The sequence below is a fragment of the Macrosteles quadrilineatus genome, unplaced genomic scaffold (genome assembly GCF_028750875.1).
Source record: "Macrosteles quadrilineatus isolate MER2022 unplaced genomic scaffold, UCM_ALF_1.0 Scaffold_3__2_contigs__length_128488019, whole genome shotgun sequence".
Lineage (NCBI taxonomy): Eukaryota > Metazoa > Arthropoda > Insecta > Hemiptera > Cicadellidae > Macrosteles > Macrosteles quadrilineatus.
The window spans coordinates 100,700,342-100,713,427 of NW_026542596.1; the positions used below are offsets into that span (position 1 = coordinate 100,700,342).

Genomic DNA, 13,086 nt, shown 5'->3' on the forward strand with positions numbered 1-13,086 from the left:
ATAATGTTCATTTGTACTTCGATAAAAATAAAAACAAATTTGCCTTATGAGTTTGAATACTGGATTTTTATAAAAGAAATTAAAATTATGAGAAATTAGAAATGAAATTATGAAATGATTATTTTTTAATGAGAAAATAGAAGATAAGCAGAAATTATAGTAAGGGTAAACAAGCTCTTTCGGGTAGTAAGGGGAGGGGGCTATTAAGTGGTCAGTATTCTTTCTAATTCCATGGTATTCCATGTATAGGCCTAATTAGTTATTATAGACTAACTCGTCCAAACTAATCAGGAAACAACTACAGTGTTAAGAGCAAACTAGATATGTTAGCGGAAACAAAAATAAATGCAAGTTGGGTCGTGTTAAGTGTAAAAATTAAATGAATTTTGAGTAGGATACATTGAGAATGATTCGCACGGGTCGGCTAGTTATTGTATTGTTAAAAAATTATATACATTACTATTTTGAATCCTTAAGTTTTGCAAAAGTGATCCGTCAAAACAAACTAGTTGTGAGGTTATTATCAATGAACTAAATTTACGACTGAATTTTAGTGACTATACTCAATACTTAATAGTAAATTATTTGCTATATGATGACAATGACAACTCCAAATACCTTCGAACATAATGAAAATCCTAGGCAACTCGTCAAAGTCAATATATAGTCAATGGTATTAGTAACCTGTTCAATGTGTTGTGATTTAATTTATACGTAATTCTACTCATGATTTTCCTGTAGATGATTTCGCATTTGCTAAATCACCAACAGAGGTTAAACCTCACGATGAGTATTAAGATACAAAGTCACCTATCAAAAATTGTAAAATGTGATCTCCCTGCTTCACCCATTCTCCTTTAAGTGTAAAAAGTTCAACCGGAAATGCTGAGATGTACAGGCCCCAGCTGTCTAGCCGCCCCATTAGACACATGTGCGGAGCTGCATTTCTCATCACTTGTTTACAAATATCCCTTGTTTTGACAGCCAACGAGTCAGAGGCATGTAAAAGGAGTGACGTGCACTCTCAGTTCTCAAAGAAAGTACATCATTCACATGTAAGTGCAATTGCTAGAAGTTGAATTGCAAAAATATTACCATATCGTCAGTTATTGGGATGAAACTATCGCAGGTTCAAACCCAAATACGTATCGAAGGAGTGAGATGCCTTGCCTATTAAGGATTAGGATCAGCTTTGGTTAGAACCACTTCTTTAAAGCCCAATGATGACGAACATTAGGTCCGTCAAAAGTTCGAACAATCAAAAAGCTACAGACTTTTCAGGATTGAACAGGTGATCTTCTAATTACCATGTGAGTATCATCACCAATACGCAGCTACATATTGAATTAAACATCATTCTTTGTGATACAGAATATTTCAAGATTTTCGGAAATTTATCTCTATGCTAAGAAATGTATTTACTATTGTGAGAAATTCTTTAAAACTTGTCAATTAGTACAATAGTTTAGTAATACAAGTCAATGGTAATATATATGTAACTAAGTCTCTAACACATTGTGATTTAGGTAGGAAATTGTACAGTAGTTATAATTATTATACTAGAGAACGATTACTCGATTACTCGATTATTGCAAAACCTATACGAAGGGTTCGTAATAAAGATTAAATGAATTAAGATAACGCTAAAAACTGTATACAAAGTCGACAAAAGGAAACAAACTCTTTCAGCTAAGACGAGAACATTAACTTAATACAAATTATTCTGTTAGTGGCCGGTTGTGAGTTTGTACTATGCAAATGCGGCCGCAGATTAATTCAGTTAACTAATACAAATCAATTAATCAATATTGCCGAATTCGTTGTTATGGTTGCTAAGCAACGACAACAATGAAACATTGCAACAACAAGCTTGTGACATCTAGTGGTGACACCACATTAATGGATGTGGCTAGGTGTCGAGAACTAAATGAATGTTTTAACAGCTGAGTTTGCAGCTATGGTTGAAAGTGTGTTTTTAGGCTCGATCCAAAACAGCCGAAAAGAACTTTCTGTAAAGTATTCATTAAAAAAGACTAATTTAATATTAACTTTTGATGAGTATGTATAGCCATCCATTATACTCTTGCACACATTAGAGGTACGAAATGTAATAATTATCACAAAATGTGCATGCATTTGAATTAAAAGCTTTTACTATTGGTTGTGTATTAATCGGTTTATTGAAACACAATGGGTAAAACCGTTTCTACAATAATAGCATGCATTAGTAGTATTTAGCTTTCTCTAAACGTTAATTTCGGTAATACACATCTTTTCGAATTGCAGGAAACTAATCTAAAAACGTCATACTTTGTTCCCCAATCTTACTTTCAATTAAGGGATTACAATAACAGAGTCGCACAGACTGCTGTTTCTGTAAAACCATAATCGGTTGATAAAACCCCTAATCCAAATGGGCAGTTAAACCATGTCAGGCCCAGTTAACCCCCCCCCCCTAAATAACTACACCTGCTAAATAATTGATTGAATTGCTCCGTTCCGCAAATGCCGGAGTTCAGATAGCAAACCATAACCTGGCAACGGTGAAACCAATTAACCTACAGATTATTGTAAGTTGATTGTCTCTGTGGTGTGTGGCTTTGTAAACTGACTCATGTATTTGATTAGAACGTTAGCGAATGAGATCAATTTATTCTGTAGCAGTAAAGATAATTTTGAAATTAAATTATTGAGAATAGTAAACAGTACGAATATTGTTTTAACTTAAAAAATAATTGTGGTTAGACCTACTATTGTGATATTTTATAAAAGTATTAATCACTTGGTAAACAATTTTAACTATTTGCAAATTTTTGATGGATTATGCAAATGTAACCGTGGTAGATATATATTATATTTTACCAAAAAATAAATTTTTCAACATATAATAAATATTGTTTTAGTATATAAAATATGCTGCAATATTCTGTATTGTATTCAGTTAGTGTTTCCGGTGATTGTGTTCCTATAACGAAATGTTCCAGGTTTTCCCACTTGAAGGTGGGGTAAGTTTTTGATGCCGATACGTAGTGACTCTTTTTTCACAAGTGAAAGATAGCTGCAATATTTTTAAAAAATAACAACTCTTAAGATACAAGGTTAATCAACCAAAGCTAGGAAGCACCCCTTTCTTGTATTGCAGGCGGACTACACAATTGCCTAGTAGCCTCCAAATAATGTCAGCACTGATTACACTATCATCATCATATATAATAATATGGTATACATATGTATAAATATTCAGTAGAAACGATTTTTCCTTGGCCTTGAATTCGTCTTAATCTCCTTGGTACTATAGTAGCCTATATAATTGCAATAGCTTAGATTTGTCAAGGCCACAGAAAACAAATTTTAGTTTTTTTATTGTGACCTTGGTTTTGTGATAAACTGGAATGCGATTTCTCTTAAAACGCATTCTTAAGTTGCGAAATTGTATTGAGGATGACTATAAAAACGATTACCGATAGCGCTATCGAAGAAAGAACAAATAAATTAACAAGTATGTTTAAAACATGCTCTGAATTTTGTATGATGTATAAATTACTTTACATTAAACAAAGACGGCTAATAGCTAACATCAACTACAACCAAGTTTCTTTATAAACCAAAACTGTGGATTTCCGTCTTCAAAACAACAATAATGGGTCACATCATTCGTCGATTCCGCAAATGTGACCTTAACATATTTAAGCAACGATATTTTTATAGTAGTATGTAAAATAAAATAAAATACCCATAATAGTATATTTCGTACCTAGGGCCGAAATGAGGTTTTGTCGGCTCGAGATAGTTTTTAAGTTCGAGACGAAGTCGAGAACTTAAATCGATCGAGAGCTGCAAAACCATTTCGGTCCGTGGTACGAACGCTATTTTTCACCACACTATACCCTATTACCTCTATTCACCACTATAATAATGCACACTGATCGTCAACACAACTACAACTTTAAGGTTATGTGAAGAAATAATTTGAGGAATCAGCAAAAATAAAAATAAATAGTTGCTAGGCAACGGTGACAATAATCCAATTTTATATTGCAATGCTATGGATTTTGATTGTGTATTTAAAACGCATTCGTGTTTCAAGTAAGTAAGCGGACAGCTGATTTTGCGGCCCCGGCCTGTAAAAACCTGCTCGGTCCCCAAATTACGATGACAGCTGGCATGGCCAGCAAAACGTAACTTTCAGCCACCAATTAACGTATGTAATACAGCCAAAAACATCATAGTGTGGTGAAAAATTATTTACCACCACTTCTAAATAAATGATAAAACCTTTTATCGAAATCAAGAAACTCCTTTAATTCTAAGGAAAATTTCTAGAGCGAGTTCAAAAATCGTGTAAAACGTTGAATCCTTTTCATTTTCAGCTCTTCCTCACCCTATTATGTGATTATGCAAACGCTTTTGCTGCCTAAAGAAACCACAATCTTTGTGAACTCAAGAACCCTTGGAGGTAAGGCAAATTATCATATTGCATTTCCTCTGTGGCATTTGACAAAGCTATAACAGTGGTTCGAATGAGATGAACAAAGCGTTATGTTTGTTCCTCCATCAATCTCTCGCTACAATGAGAAGTGCTCACTTTGTGTTGTTTACCTACCCTTGTATACATCAGCACGGCTGTCTGTTGCTTTGTGATAGAAATGGAACGCACATACCTGAAGTAACTAATATATCTCGAGGGAATACATGGCGATGTGTTTTTTTTATCTGTCCTTATACCAGAAAGGATAGAAACTAAATTAAGGTAATTTTTCAGTGCATTAACAAAGTTTGATCGTAAAAGAGGTTTCATCTGAAGCTGCTCTAGCAAATCATTTCCATTATTCCATGGAATCATTTAACTTCTACTGTATTACATAGTTCAGAAAAATTATTAACTCTTTTAACATTTATAATTGCTTTTAATAGAAAAACTCGGATCTTCTTCCCAGCAGTTAACCACATAGTAATCCTCTAATAACTTAATGGAAAATCTTTTAATATAAACTGGGAGTGTTGTAAAAAACTGTCTAACTGCTTCTGTAAGGTTAATAAAAACATCTCACCCAAAACACTTCGCTTTTTGATCAAAATTAAAATTATTCACCAGTTTCAGTAAAAATACACGTTTAGTATGTTTTTATGGAACAACCAATCTTATTCAATAAAACAGCTGTTCAACAATGAAGTGTCAAAATTGAACACACAGAAAACAGAGTAAACGAATCAGGTTTACCCCATTAAAGAAATTTGTATAGGCAGCAAATCAGTAAAATGTTTAATGTGCCACCATTTTGTTTTTTCAAATTTTAGGAAGCTGAAACTTCTACAACTTATTTTAAAACACTGATCATCCGACCCATAAATGGCCTATTACACAGAGTTGTGGCAATAATAAATCAAACGTTTACACCTCTTCGTGGGACATTCTGTACAGCAGTTGTTAATAAGCCACGCATGCTAAACAAAGATTTGGTTCATGCATTTCTTCACAATGTACAATATACAAATACAGTACTTCCTGTTAGAAATGGAAAAACAAATATCGATACTAGAATAATATTTTCCATTGTTCCTGACTGATTTTAAAAACATAAATCAGTTACGGGCCGATTTTTCGGGCTTCACATTTTGATAATCGTCGTATTTAGCACTCTCATTGTGTATTTTGTTTTACCATAAACAAATAATTTAATAAAATATTAAAAAAATTTCAAACACTCAGGTGGCAATCAGTGGCACACCAGGTCGGTTTCAACATTTATGCTATTGTTGAAAAGACCCAACCTTTTACATTGAAATTTGCTTCAACTCAACAATCTTTTGGTAACAAACATAGGCTAAAGGTACGTATGCATATTTTTACTTCAGCTTTCTAACATTAAAATATATTCAGTGCTTTTAGATAAAGGACCAAACTGGGCCATATTTAACCGTATTGTTCAGGTGTATTGAAATCACAGAATAGATATCCCTTTAATGGTTTTACAATTTCAAGTCTGAAAAATAGTCAAAATAATGCATCCTCAATAAAGAGGTGTCTGTTGGTATAAGTAATTTACTAACGCTTTATGAAGTAATTTTATCATGTAAAATACAAATTATAAATGTCTCCTAAATTGAAACTAAAGTTTTTACACAATAACCCACAATTAAAACTTTGTAATAAAACAAAATTGCATCCCAGTTTAATATTTTCATCATAAATTTAATGTCAGCAGATTAAATAAGTAAATCCTTATCGCTTTTCATATTAATTTCCATGCCACATTTGCATTGTATGATTATATTCACTATGATTATATCCAGCACACTGGTAAACCTGCACAAAGTACTAACTTGATTAACGCTCGTTTTGCATTTTGTATTAGCAACTAATTGTCAGAACATGAACTAATAACTTTAATACCCTTGTGAAGAGAGCAAAAAGTATTATTCTGGTGGAATTCTGTGGAATGTGTTGCTTTATGAACCTAACCAATCATCATCAATAATATTAAAATGTGATAGGGTTTTTTTATTTCACGATTCTGAATCAACCACTTGACGGATTTTCATGATTTTTGTGTTGAAAGAAAGATAATTTTGAGAATTAGGGAATGTCGAAGCCATAATTTTATTTTAGGTTAAGCTGCAGGTTGTCAGTAGATACCAAACTGAATTCATATCCATACCATATTATCCCAGTAGTGTATGGTTCAGAAACTTGGACACTGACCAAAAAACCGAAAAACCTAATTGCTGGGTTTGAGAAATAGAGTGCAGAGAAAATATACAGACCATTTATGATAACGGAGATTAAAATATGAAATAACAGAGAGCTAAGAGGAATATTTAAGCACCCAGATATGCGTATTGCGTGGAGGAGAGAAGACACGTCAACTTTTTTAAAATATATTCCAATGAGTACCACAATAAGACGACCACTTGGAGGACCAAGCAATAGACTTCTCGAGACTGGGATCAACATTAGAAGAGACAAGGGATAGAAGAGAATGGAAAGCCAAAATCCTGTAAAGTTTTCTGTGGCCACTGAGGTAAAATAAGGTACGGTATGTGATAATATGCATTAAAGGTGATATGTAGCTACTGTACTTTAAACCAGTGTGTGTGAATCGACCGCCAATCTCACTTCAAGGCTTTTCAAATCGTTACAATTGCTGTTTTATTGTAAAATATCGTATTTAAAATGCATATAGTAAAGACCTATAGTCGTACGAAAGAAATGTATAGTCACATAGTATAAGCTTACAAGATGATTTTCCTTATTAAAACAGCTAGAATCTTTCTTTATGCGTTTAAACTAGCAGTTCTAAATTATATTAAGTTTTAATCGACTATTTGATCCCCGTACGTAGGGCCGGCTAACAGCTAGTATGTTTTAACTCGAAATTCCGATATTAATGATGAATTTGATTTAGTTTAGGATTTACAAGACACAACGATGTTTTAGTTTTACCATTGACTATACTCAGAATGTGTATAGTGTATAGTCTTTGTATAGTCAATGGTTTTACTATCTAGCATAGGGTACGATGAAATAGCACCACTAATATCTATTGTGGAAGTATTATTAAATAATATTAGTTATTCTGTTATACAAATATAAATTGAAACAATAAACTATAGTACAGTAACGTTGAATTACAGCACTAGTTTTAATAGGCCTAAACTTAATGTTTAGCTACTGTGGTGTGGATAAAATATGAAATATTTATAATTTGAATCCAATGCTTTCAGCAAATGCATCTAAATAATGTATTCCAAATAATTGTGTTTGGATGCATATAGCAAAGCTCCATTAGTTCCAAAGCCCTAGTTAAATTAAGGGTCCAATTATTAAAAAAATGTTTCCCATATAACAACTAAGCTACATTCGTAGGGCTTAATTAATATGCCATCAAATTATATTAATGATCAAAAACATGTTAAAGATTGTCAATACCTATATTGATAACACTTAACTAAGCTGTACTACCTTGAACTAAACCTTAAATTTCAATACACCATAAACATTGGTTTGACAAAAATTTAACATGAATCACAAAGTGTACAGTATACTAGTGTACTAGCTAAACCCAACTATTTTAATGGACCACTGATTGATCAGGGAAACTAATAAATCTTTGATCAACGTTGAAACTCAGTAGTTTGTCAACTAATACAGCAGAATCAGTTTCAAGTTGGCAACCCTGATCTCATGAAGAACAACAGTGCAAACATAGAGATGTTTTCAGCCTCCTCATATAAATCAGTTTATCTTACGGATCACGAGAAGATTTTTCAAAACCAGAGGTGTTGTTAAGAATCGGCATAGAAATATTATTTTGAAACAAAATTTATTCCGTTATAAATATTGTATAACTAATTTAGATAACAATAGCAGAGTACCCGTCCTTCGTACGGGGGCGCATATAAGTATAAAATGCGTATTGCAGTTATGCTTGGCTTTGCGTTTGCAATGAGAGAGGACACGGTTTGAGAAAATTTGGTTCTTTTAATTTACGGTACGCTATAATATAGCACATCTACCGTAGCCATAATGTTCTTAACTGCACCTAAACAATAAAAAAAGTAAATTTCTCATTATACATCACAGCTTTTTGTTGCTAGTTGGTTCAAATTAGATGTTGTCATGAATGCAAAAAAAAAAAAAAAATAATAATTGTGCTGCACCCTGTTGGTAAACCTTATAACTTTTAATACTATTTAATATCATAGAATCAACTTGTGTAGTTGAAACAGCTGACGAAATCTTTTAATTCCTTTTAAATATGAATAATCATGAGGTTAACGTGGGAAACTCCAGAGCCACTGGGGTGGAGCCTGAAAGGATTTTTGAGATAAAAATATGTCCATATGTTAATCGGGAATGTGAGCTATCACCATACCAATTTTCAGTCCAATCTAACCAGTAGTTAATGCGTGATTGAACTTCAAACGAACAAACAAACAAATAAACAAACAAACATACAAACTTTCAAATTAATAATATTAGTAAGATTAAGTAGGCATATGTTAACAAAGGAGAGATATTTTAATTGATGAACTAATTTTTTAAAAGTTTATTAGTTTTATCTAAATTTTATATGACTGACACAAGCTGGAAAATCTACATAACTAATTAAAAAGAATGTTTAGCTTTAGTTGTAAAAGCGGTTTCCCATTGATCGCAGTGGTATATAAGTAAAACCTTTATCAAGAATAATATTATTATAATACTTAATTTGGTATTAATTTAAAATGCTGCAAAAAAATTTATAAAAAAGGAAACGCTAATCCAGTTTAAGATAATCAATTAAATAATAGCTCAAATAAGCAAAAAGTGAAATTTTAATATAATAATGGTTTACATAATGAGAAGTGGACAATGTAATTGATCAGCCAGGAGGTATAATATTATCTAAATTAAAAAGAGCAGATTTATAACTTGACTAAACGAAAAAGGCATGGAAAATAAATAGGTTGACATTAAACTCAGATGCTGCACTCTTTTCCCTCACAGCTAAGAAATCGTTTACTTGACTGGAAATAGTTTGTTAAATTTTTCCCAATTTATAATTCTTTATTAAATTTTCGCACTCAATATTTCATATTGCTGAAGTGCTTACACAGGAAAATTGATAGTGTTAATTTTCAGTAGTAATATATTCATGATATAGTATTGCAATTTAGTAAGATAAATTCATCAAACGATTTTGAATTACTTTTTGACGTGGTCAGTGTAGAGGAATGAGTGTACATCTTCTACATTGGATACTCTTGTTCAAATATAGAAAATCTACAATAAAGTTAGTATTTTGACAATGCTGCAACAAGGTAGTTCAGAGAATACCTATAAAGGGCCCCGGGTATGAAGTAATATTTTATATTAACAATATTTTTGTGTGTTCTGTGTGTTTTCTTGCTAGTAGTTTAAGCTAGCTATCCTCTTTATTCTACAATAAGACAATAAGACATTTTATTGACCGTTAAGTAACTACAAAATACAATAGGTCTTGTCAAATTTAAAATAGGCCTACATAAGTTAGCTACATAAAATAAGAAATTATATGGCGAGTCAGGTACAGTGTGGTATTGGCTTAAGGACTATTAAACAAACATGAATCATAAATAATTTAAAGACAAAACAATAAATAAACATTTCAGAACAAAATAACAAAACAAGCCTAAACTATCACAATTTCTCGTGAATTTACAGATTCAAAATCCTGGCCTAAAGGCTTCCCTTTAACGAAACTAACCTTTAAAGACATTTATTCATGTTTTCTATGATGATTAGATCCATAATTGGTGTATTGTTGAATTCTTTTCTAACCTATCTTGTTTAGAAATATAAACTGCACTTATCACAAAATACATTCATGAAAAGTTGTGGTTTGCTTCTAAAAGCATTCAAAACTAACTCGACTTAAAATGTTTATTGAGAGTGACTTTCCTTCATATCTAATATTCTCTCTGCATACACATGAAGTACATTCTCTAAGATTTGTTGGGATTGTCAAGGTTACTTTAACAAATATTACGATATACTGTGTAATAAATTATAAACGAAAAGTGAAATTTCGCATGAAAACATTGTTATAGAACTTAACTAAACCACAACTAGTTATTAATTTGGGTAAACCTTATACCTAAAGTTATTTTGCAAAATAGTAATGGGTAATCACGTGGTAATAAATTTTTAGATGAATAAAACATGTTATTTGTTTTTTGAAAACAAAGAATAAATAGGTATGTAGTAAATTAAATGATTTTTAGCCATACTGAAATAAAAATAAATTTAAACGTCTAAAAACCTGAACTATTCAAAGTGACAATATGAACGTTTCTAAATCAACGAAGAATAAAAGGTAATCTACTTTGGTAAGATGTAAAAATACTTAATAAAATAACTATCCTACCTTAGTCTGAACATTCTTCGAGCTTACTGTTAGTTACTAACAAAATAATAAATAAAGGCAACAAAGTATGTCTTAAAGATTTTTTAAATAAACTGTTAAACATGATGTCATTACTGAACTACAAAGAATGCACGAGATAGGGAGCAAACATAATCCAATAAATATAGAAAACATTTCTAGTTAAAGGAATATGTTGACCCTGTCAACGTAAAATAAAATAAAAGTTAATTAAAAATATAAAGGTTGAAGAGGTGAGAAAACAAATTAGGAGACTTGTTTTCCTGAAATCTTTAATTGCTTTCAGCTCAGTCAAGAGAATCCATTAAAAGCATTTCAAACTTCGTGTCAAGATTTTGCTTGAAAACAACTTTTTGGTGAAAACGATTTTATTTAATGTTCAAATCTCTATCTAAACTGCATTTTTATGGTCAACCCTATGCGGGACAAGCAGCTGGGAGAAACAGAATTTAAACTGTCCTTTGAATACACTTGAATACGGTACATAAAAAAAACAACTAGAAATTGCTTTGCTTTTAGCGAATTTTCCATATAAGGAATAAGCTATTACCGTAGTACTCGTGGTAAGACCTGGACGCGGGACCAATTTTTTTTCGTTTTAAGGTCCCTAGAGGCCAAAAACACCATCCGTTCAAATTCATATATATATATATATATATATGTGTGTGTGTGTGTGTCCGTTAGCACGATAACTCAAACAAAAATGATCCGATTTTGATGAAATTTTGTATAAACGTGTACACCTACATTTATTCGAACAAGTTCGTGAACCAGCATGATCGGACTATGGGAACGGGGATTTTGTAGAGCTCAAAAAACAAATAATTTAGTATATTGAAGCGTTATTATGCGCCTAATGGTTATGGAGAAAATGTTTCAAAAAAATGTAAATTTAAAATTCCCACGTTATTCTTATGGAAAACAAGTAAACTGGTGTAGTTTGCTTGTTCATGAACATATTTTGATCAAATTTGGAAAATGTTTTTATTTCTTACTAACTATTAACATTAAAAAAAAAGTTTTTACCCTCCCTGATGCAGCAAACCTAACTTACTACTAATGCTAAACTTGTTAAACTAATGCTATATAAATAGGGAATAATTGTGATATTTTTAAGGAGACATTTTAGTGTAAATACAATCAGGCAAATGGAAATTTGCTTAGTCTGCAGGTTTGCTGCGGCGGGGGCTTATTCCCTATATGGCAAATTCGCTAATAGGAAATAAATGTTATATTTTAAGTAGACATGTTATTGTAAATCCAATCAGGCAAATGGAAATTCGCTTAGTCTGCAGGTTTGCTACGGTTGGGGTATTTAAGCTAATTTTCTGTCGTACTATGGACGGTCTGAAGACGTATGATGTACTTTTCGTGGCCCCAGTAGATTACGTTCGATAATGTGTTGCAAATTATATTGTTCTGTTTGTTTCAACTATTTGTATGGTAGTTTGAAATGATTGCAAACAAACCAACTGAAATGAACATATCTATACTTAAACTTTTTTTTAGGTAAATAATTAGAGAGTGAGGCCCTGGGGTCCTCACTTTCGTATTCCTCCATAAGATTAACATGGGAAACAAACATTGTTTTGAAACTCAAGCTGTTGTAAGAAATTAAATATTAATAATTGGTCTCCATGGAAGCATGAGAAAAGTCACAATGTTTACATTTGCTTTGACATTTAAATGTGAACAACGAGAACTGTCAAATGTCTATTTCTCAATTATAGACAGCTGATCCAAAAAAATAAAACAACTATGTGATAGGTTTATTTAATCTTAAACTTTGTGATAGATTATTTATTATAAATCTATTTCAATGATTATGAAACAGATTTTTCCCGTTGCGAAGCAAAAATTAAAAGTGAGAAGAAGAACATGTTTTAATTGTCAACAGTCAATGTGTAAATTATCCATGTTGTATAAAAAATGTGTATAGTTTTGGATGTTGGTTTGTGTTTAATGATATAAGTTATTAATTATAGAATTTTTATTTTAAGGATTTGGCATATGAGTGAGCCTATGATAAACAACACCATTTCAGAGTTATGCCAGTTTTTTCCTAACTCTGTCCTGTAGAGTTTAAAGTAGCCTACAAGATGTAAGGTGTTACAAGATTATGTTGGTTCCTCGTGTTGTGTTCATGTTGATTACATTGTTCACTAAAATTAACTATATT

General features: G+C 31.7%; 1 protein-coding gene across 3 annotated transcripts in view; it reads right to left on the minus strand.

The window, feature by feature from the left end:
- LOC128988892 (uncharacterized) overlaps positions 1–13,086 on the minus strand; it is a 157,003-nt gene that overhangs the window by 85,714 nt on the left and 58,203 nt on the right. The window lies entirely within an intron of this gene.